Here is a 7,968-nt window from a genome sequence, read left to right as displayed (position 1 = left end):
TCCTTCTGTGAAGTGGCCGTTCAGTTAAGGCAAGAATATTTTAAAGCAGGGGCGTGATGATTGGTTGAGCCATTCAAAGGATCTGGCTCTAACAAAAAAGAAACCAGTGCTTGCTTTATTTATAGCGCTGCAGTTCAAAGGGGTCTGAAGGTATAAGGCTTCAGTGTGGGAGGAGTTTCGTTTCAGTGCTTGTTTCTTGGTGTGGCAGGGGTCTTGGAGAAAGCAGGTTATTTGGTGTTTGGTTCTTGGCGGGTTACTCCGATCCCCAGGGCCATGCTAGAACTTGAGCTGTGAGCTAGATCAGGGTGCCAGCTTGAGATGGGCATCCTCACACCAAGGGGTTTCTGCCTGGGAATTCCCATAACAGGGCTTCCCTGTCTAATGGCTCCAAGCCACTCATTTCATACCGGGCATATAGATGGCTTCCCACATCAAGATTTAGGAGTTTTTCCATCGTTGTCTTCTTCCTCCTCTTCTTCAGTCTACATCTGTTTGCTGTTCCAGGTCCTCTTTGGTGATCATTTCAAAATCATTCCCATTTCCACTACTGTGTCCGTAACGGTTGTCTTCCCTCCCGTCCCTGTCTGTGTCTGAATGTTGTTTTCCATGTGAGCCTTCTGTTCTGTGATTTCCTGGTCCTACGTTTCCCTCCTCATCTTCCTTTTTCTCACTGTCAGACTTCTGCTGCTTTTTGGTTTCAGATTTCTCACCTTTCTTTAAGTCTGCTTTTGGTCCTTGGTATTCCCATGTGTACAGAGGCCTGAAGGGGCAGTGAAGCCCACATCAGCAGTCAGATTGGGCAAGAACCAAAAATGGTGCCTTCCACCAATTATGAGCCAGATGATGAGAAACGAATGCAAAGAGCAACAGCAAGGAGAGGAATGCTGGCTACAAAGCAGCCTGTGCCACACTGAGGTACCAACACCTGCTCTCTAGCCAAAGAGGGAAGACTGTGGCTGCTACTGCTGCAATCACAAGAATTAATCCCGTGACAAATGTTTTCATGTGAACTTATTCACATATAAGCCTCATTTCCAGTCAGAAAAACTTGATCATCATGTGGCTCAAAGTTTGAATTTTTTCCTAGTTTCCTTCTTTGGGGGAGTTCCTGGAGTGTCTTCGTTTTTGGGTTCTTCCTTTCACTATCTTTATTTTTCTCTTTTTCCTTTTTTGTCTTTTCTTCCTGTATATTTTCTTTCTTATTCTTTTTATCTTCTTCTTTTCCACTTTCAGCTTTTCCATTTTTCTTCTTTATATATATCTTTATCATACTTCATTTTCAGTACTTTTAGAGTCTGGTAGCAAAACTGCTTCTTTAAAAGCTAGTTGCAGTAGTCAACCACAGACTCCCTTGTTGTCAGTAAAGCTTCCTCTCCTTTCTTGGTCTTTGCCCACTTTTAATGCAAAAGGCAAGCCACAGCTTTTGAAGCAATGAAATAATCAACTCAGTGACCCATCTTCCTGGATCTGCTTCTTGTATTGCCTACATTCTGTCATCTAGCATGTCTATTTAAAAGAATTGAAAAAAAGATGGAGATTTCTGGAAAACTAAAATGAAGTTCTTACAAACATATAAATCAAAATAACCCCAGATCTAATATCAAAAGCTACAGTCTTGACACTGCCCCTCCTTTTCTTTCTCTTTCTCTTCTTGACAGCATTCCCAATTTTTTTTTAAATGGCTAAATGTCTTAGAGTGGATATTACTTTTATATACTAAAAAAGCTCAGGAGGCGAAATAATTGCAACATAACCTCTTTTAGATAAGGTTATGGGATGATTTACTGGTGGTCTTACAACGCTTTGTATGAGGAAAACATTCTGATCTACAGACAAGGGGACAGTCAAGTAATTATTATGCCACATATCTTTGAGGTGGGGTGGTGCCTGACTCTAGTACTTGTGACCAAAGCCCACCAGAAGACAAAATGCATCATTATTTACAGTAAAATTCCCTTAGGCTATCTATCATTATAAAATAGACTACAGGACTGGTGATGATGTAGCTTAGTGGTAGGGTGCTTGCCTAGCATGTGCAAGGCCCTGGGTTGATCCCTAGCACTGCAAAAAATTAAATAGAATAAAATAATGAAGCAAAATAAGGTTGACTCTTTTTTAAAACTAAATTCATGACTGGTTGAATGATCCAGATAAACCTTGTTTTATTGAACTAATCATGAGTTTTCCACAATGACTAATTTGGTTTAATAAAAGTGTTCTTGGTTCCAGTCCCTATAATGTGATGTGGGAGGTGGGGAAGCATATGTTGGACCTTTTCAGAGCAAATTTCAATTTTTGTAAGACTCCTATGATTTGCTAATTTAACATGATATTTAAGCAACAGGTATCAGGAGAAAAAGAGCAAATATTTAGGCAGTAACAGAGCTCTTTGAATTCTTTTCTTTCTTTCTTTCTTTCTTTCTTTCTTTCTTTCTTTCTCTTTCTTTTTCTTTTTTTGCAGCAATTACCTTTCAAAACTTCCCAAACAACTTGAACAATAAACCCCATAGAATTCACAGGTGCTTGTGGAAAGGTTGGAGAATTTGGAAGAAACGTGAAAGAATTAGGAGTGGAAATGTATGTCATGCTGCTTTATTTTTTCTTAGCATTCACTGGTTTGGACAGATTTTTGCATTTCTATTTCTCTGCCATCTTCATAAAAGATAAAGAGGAAACCTCTCAATGCCCTTCTCTAGTGTGAGAAATGTGATCGATATTAGCATCATTATCTCATAATTGAAAATATTGTTTGGTATTCAGGGAAAGTGAGTGTATTATTCTGGGAAAATGAGTGAATTAATTTGTAGCCTTGAAGGCCAGTAGGTTGCCATAACAACCAAAAAAGAAAAAAAGGTATAATTGCTCTCCCTCAAAGCTGGAGCACTCACTAAATCAAAGCTATAAATGCAGGTGTTTGTCACATAAATTCAACCAAGCACCAAACACATTTATTTCTTCTATCATGACGCTATGCCTGTCACCATGGTGAAAAAGATAGATGTGGTCCCTCCTGTGATAGAGTACACACTGTAGCAGAGGAGAAAGATAATAAAGAGTAAAAAAAAATTCATAACAATAATTTCAGATGTGAGAAAGGCCCTACAAGAAAAAAACCAATGCACCCTGTTATTGAACAAGCAAAGAGGGGCTGCTCCAGGATAAGAAATGGAAAAATCCAGTATAGACCAAAACTCCTGCCTATAAGGGTAGAGAGCTTTGGTAAAGTGAAGGAGTAAACAATGGAGTCTTACAGTCTTTTTTTTTTTTTTTTTTTTTTTTTTTTTTTTTTTGGTAAACAAATGGGATACATGTTGTTTCTCTATTTGTACATGGAGTCAAGGTATACCATTTGTGTAATCATAAATTTACATAGGATAATGTTGTTTGATTCATTCTGTTATTTTTTTTCCTTTCCCCCCACCCCTCCCACCCGTTTTCCCTCTATACAGTCCTTCCTTCCTCCATTCTTGCCACCCTCCCTAACCCTAACTGTAACCCTAACACTAACCTCTCCCACCCCCCATTATGTGTCCTCATCCGCTTATCAGCGAGATCATTCGTTTTTTGAGATTGGCTTATCTCACTTAGCATGATATTCTCCAATTTCATCCATTTGCCTGCAAATGCCATAATTTTATCATTCTTTATGGCTGGGTAATATCCCATTGTATATATATATACCACAGTTTCTTTATTTTATCCATTTTTATCCATTCATCAATTGAAGGACATCTAGGTTGGTTCCACAATCTTGCTATGGTGAATTGAGCAGCTATGAACATTGATGTGGCTATAGTCTTTATTAATGAAAAATAATTTAAGGGAAGAAACACAACAGCTAACTGAAGCATTATTGTTATTTTGAGATGGGGTCTTGCTCTCTTGTTCAGGCCGATCTCAAGCTCTGGGTTCAAGTGATCCTTCTAACCACTCCTCTAGTAGCTGGGACAACAGGCCTGCACTATCATGCCCAGTCGTTATTATTTTTTAATACTCCAATTTTCAGTTGGGTTATTTGGTCTCTTCATTGTTGAATTTTATCAATTCATTGCATATTCTAGGTACGAGTCCTTTATTAGATACATGATTTGCAAATATTTTCTCACATTGTGTGAAATTTTTAAAAAAATTTCTTGGTGGTATTACTTGAACCACAAAAGTTTAATTTTGATTAAGTCCACTTGTTGTGGGGGTGGGGCATGGGTTCCTCAGTTCCTGACTTCTCAAAAGAAAGATTTCAGTTTAAAGACAGAAAGAGCATAAAGGATTTAATGAAATGGAATTATGTTTCCAGGTGCAGGTGTGGACAGGATGGCCTTCAGTGTAGCTGTAGATGGTGCAGCTGCTTTGGAAAACAGTTTGAAGTTCCTCAAAAAGTTAATTGTAGTGTAACAGGGTCCCAGGAAATACATAATACATGAGGTTACCAGACCTCCCTCCTCCTGTATTATGTACTTGGGGCTGTTCCTTTGGTTTCCAGCCGTGGCTTAGTACTCCTGCGTCAATTTTGCCATGTTGAAAAAATTTCCAGCATAGACTCTATCCATTTTCTCCTGATTGACAGGGAGCTTGCTGACCACTAGAAGGTGGTCCTATTACCAGGCAGCAGCATTACCAGCCTGTGGGAAGAGGCTAGGCTGAACAGCCTACTGCTCCAGAAATATTCAGAGTCAAATTGGTAGGAAAATAGGTTTTATTCAAAGCCACCTTTGAAGGAAGATGGAAGAAACCTATTGTTTCAAAAAGATTCCATCTTTGAAATTGCTGCAGATAAGCAAAACTTGTAAAGAAGAAGAGGCTGCAAAATGAGACAAAAGGCAGGAAATGTATTCATGGAGACTTAGCCTGTTCTATACTGGCTTGGGAAGGGGTCAGCTTCCACTCTCAGCATAAGGATGCTGTTCTTAATTTTAGAGGGATCCCTGACCCTCCTTCAGTCTGTTTCAGTTCCTGGGCAGTGTAACAGCCAGTCAGGTGTCACCCAGGGGCAGAGCCTGAATTTCTGTTCCCTACCTCTCTTGCTCATGTCTGTCTAGCTACATACTGTGACACCATTTATCTTATTTTTTCCTTTTGCTGTGCTATTGTGTTTTTTTTTTGTTGTTGTTGTTGTTTTTGTATTTTTGTTTTTGATAAATTCACTTTGAAATAGGTCAAATAAAGAAAAGTCCTATTACTGAAAAATTTCAGGAAACTGTCAGGTAAACTAGGGGTTTACTGGGGATGGGGCTTTTAGGGGGCTACAAATCCATTCTACTTTCTCCACTGGTTGCTAAGCTACTGGTTTCCCCAGGTGTTTCCCTAGGTTCTTCCCCAGGTGTGAAGGTGTTGAGTTTCAGGGCTTCCACAGAGCTGAGATCTCTTGTGTATGAGATTCATATGTTTTTCTTGAGTAAACACTTTGGTGTTTCCAGTCTTTAAACTCTAGAGTTTTAATAAGTTGGTTTTGACAGTTTGTACTAGTGTTCTCTTTGCTTTTATGAGATTTTTTAGAAAGTTATTATTTCACCATTTGGAATCGCTATTGACGTTCATGACCACTTGAATAAATCTCAAGAGAATTATACTGAATGAAAATAATGATTTTAATAGGCTATATACTTTATGATTCCATTTGTATGTATGTGGTGCTGGGGATTGAACCCAGGAGTGCTCTACCACTGAACAAAATCCCCAGCACCCCTCTTTTATTATATTTTGAGAGAGGGTCTTGCTAAATTGACCAAATTGACCTCGATTGGGATCCTCTTGTCTCAGCCTTCCAAGTCGCTGATTACAGACATGACACCACCATGTGAGGCTCTATTTTACCACTTTTACATGCAAACATTTGCATGTGTATACTTCATTCTATGAAACTTGATCACATGGTAGACTCATGGATTTGGTAAAAATATTAATACAGTCAAGATTCAAAACCGTTCTCTCACAAATTTCCCTTGTGCAATACTTTTATAGCAGTGGTCTTCTCCTTCCTCACCTCCCTAACCCTTGTCAACCCCTAATGTGGAATCCAATTAAGTAATTTGGCCATTAAAAAACATTAAACACCCGCTGGGAGCAGGGTATAGTAGCACATGCCTGTAATCCCAGTGACTCAGGAGGCAAGAGGATCACAAGTTCAAAGATAGCCTTGGCAATTTAGTGAGATCTTGTCTCAAAATAAATAAAAAGAACCAGGTGCTGTGGTGCATGCCTATAATTCCAGTGGCTCGGGAGGCTGAGACAGGAGGATTGCAAGTTCAAAATCAGCCTCAGCAAAAGCAAGGCACTAAGCAACTCAGTGAGACCCTGTCTCTAAATAAAACACAAAATAGGGCTTGGGATGTGGCTCAGTGGTTGAGTGCCCCTGAGTTCAATCCCCAGTACCAAAAAATAAACAAATAAAGAAAGTGAGCTGGGGATGTAGGTTAATGGTAAAGCTCCCCTGGGTTCAATCCGCAGTATCAAAAAGAAAAAAAAAAAAGTGGTAAAATATAAATGTCAATGATTTATATCAATGTCAATTTGGGGCATGGGTACTGAGGATTGAGCATAGGGGCACTTTACCACTGACCTATATCTCTAGTCCTTTCTATTTTCTATTTTGAGACTGTGTCATGCTAAATTGCTGAGTCTAGCCTGTAACTGGCTGTCCTCCTACCTCAGCCTCCTGAGCTACTGGGATTACAGGGATGCACCACTGTACCTGCTCAATGTTAATTTTTTGATTTAATATTTTACTATAGTTGTGCAAGATGTTACCACTGGGGGAAATTAGGTGACAGTATGTGGGATCTCTGTAGAATTTCTTATAACTGCATGTGAATCCACAATAATCTCAAAACAATTTTATTTTTTTAAAAGAAAAAGATTATAATTGTTTAGATTGAAAATTATAATGAAAATTATATAGTTGAAAGAAGCAATTCTTTGACTAAGTTCTACATAGGTTATTCTGGTTAGTGAGCCAGGCTCCAAAAGAGAAGCAGATAAGGAGATTACATTTACACAGTGCAAAAATGACTCGGGCACCCAAAGTGCTGGCATTTTAGGATGCCGTCTAACCCTTCCTGAAGGCACCCTTCCTGAAACAGGAAGTTTCATATAGAAGAGGCAACTTTGTACATTAATTTAAAAATAGAATTGCAGAATCATAGAAAAACCTTAATAAATCTCCTAGCTTTACTTGCTATCAATTGACTTAAACATCACACATGGGAGGTCACATAGCTGGGCAATTATTAGTGCCCCACTAGCTTTGCTGTAATCACACCTTTGATGTGAGGGTTATGATGGTAACAGCCACATAGGCTACTCTTTGGGGAACTGAAGGCCCCCTTTTGCTGAAACACTGACTCTTTACTTGGGTCTATATACATCTGGTGAGTGACTGGAATGGGATGAAAAAAGGTTTGGCGTCTGCCTTCATACTGTGTCTGCCTCCTTTGTTGTCCTAACGTTTTGGTCAGATTCTACTCAGCACTGTATGTAGACATGCAAATCATTTGCAATTATGTTTTGTCCAAAACTATAACATATAGTCTCCTTGACCTCTACTTGCCTAGTCTCTCTGCCCACCCTATCCAGCCATCATGACCAGAAAAACCAGACCATGAAAGGAATGACTAGAGTTCCTGGAAGATCCCCGCCTCTTCCAGGAAAAGACACGAATATTCCACCCCTCTATTAGCCTTTCCCGTTCCCTCATTATTCCTATTCAGTATCTTAACCCCGCAACTCCCTGGAGTTGAGAAGGTGATTTGAAAACCCAGCTTCCCTTTCTCTTTTCTTTGGCCACCTTTTATTCTCCCCAACACTTCTCTCTCAGGTATTGGTTCTGTCATGGGATGAGCCTCCCAATCTGGGTTCTATAACTTTTCAGCAAGTGTAAGTATGGCCTGCACTTCAGCAAGTGTAAGTATGAATAAACCAAGCAAAACAAAGCTACTTAGCAGAGAAGCACGTGTACTAGAAAGGGCATTGTTT

The 7,968-nt window shown here is 39.4% G+C and overlaps 1 pseudogene; it reads right to left on the bottom strand.

Moving 5' to 3' along the window:
* Nucleotides 1–431: 431 nt before the first annotated feature.
* On the bottom strand, nt 432–5,026 carry LOC124985578 (translocation protein SEC62-like; annotated as a pseudogene).
* Between the last annotated feature and the right edge of the window lie 2,942 nt (nt 5,027–7,968).

This window comes from Sciurus carolinensis, chromosome 5 (genome assembly GCF_902686445.1).
Source record: "Sciurus carolinensis chromosome 5, mSciCar1.2, whole genome shotgun sequence".
NCBI lineage: Eukaryota > Metazoa > Chordata > Mammalia > Rodentia > Sciuridae > Sciurus > Sciurus carolinensis.
The sequence above is the reverse complement of the archived record's forward strand: the minus strand, read 5'-3'. Positions and strand labels throughout refer to the sequence as shown.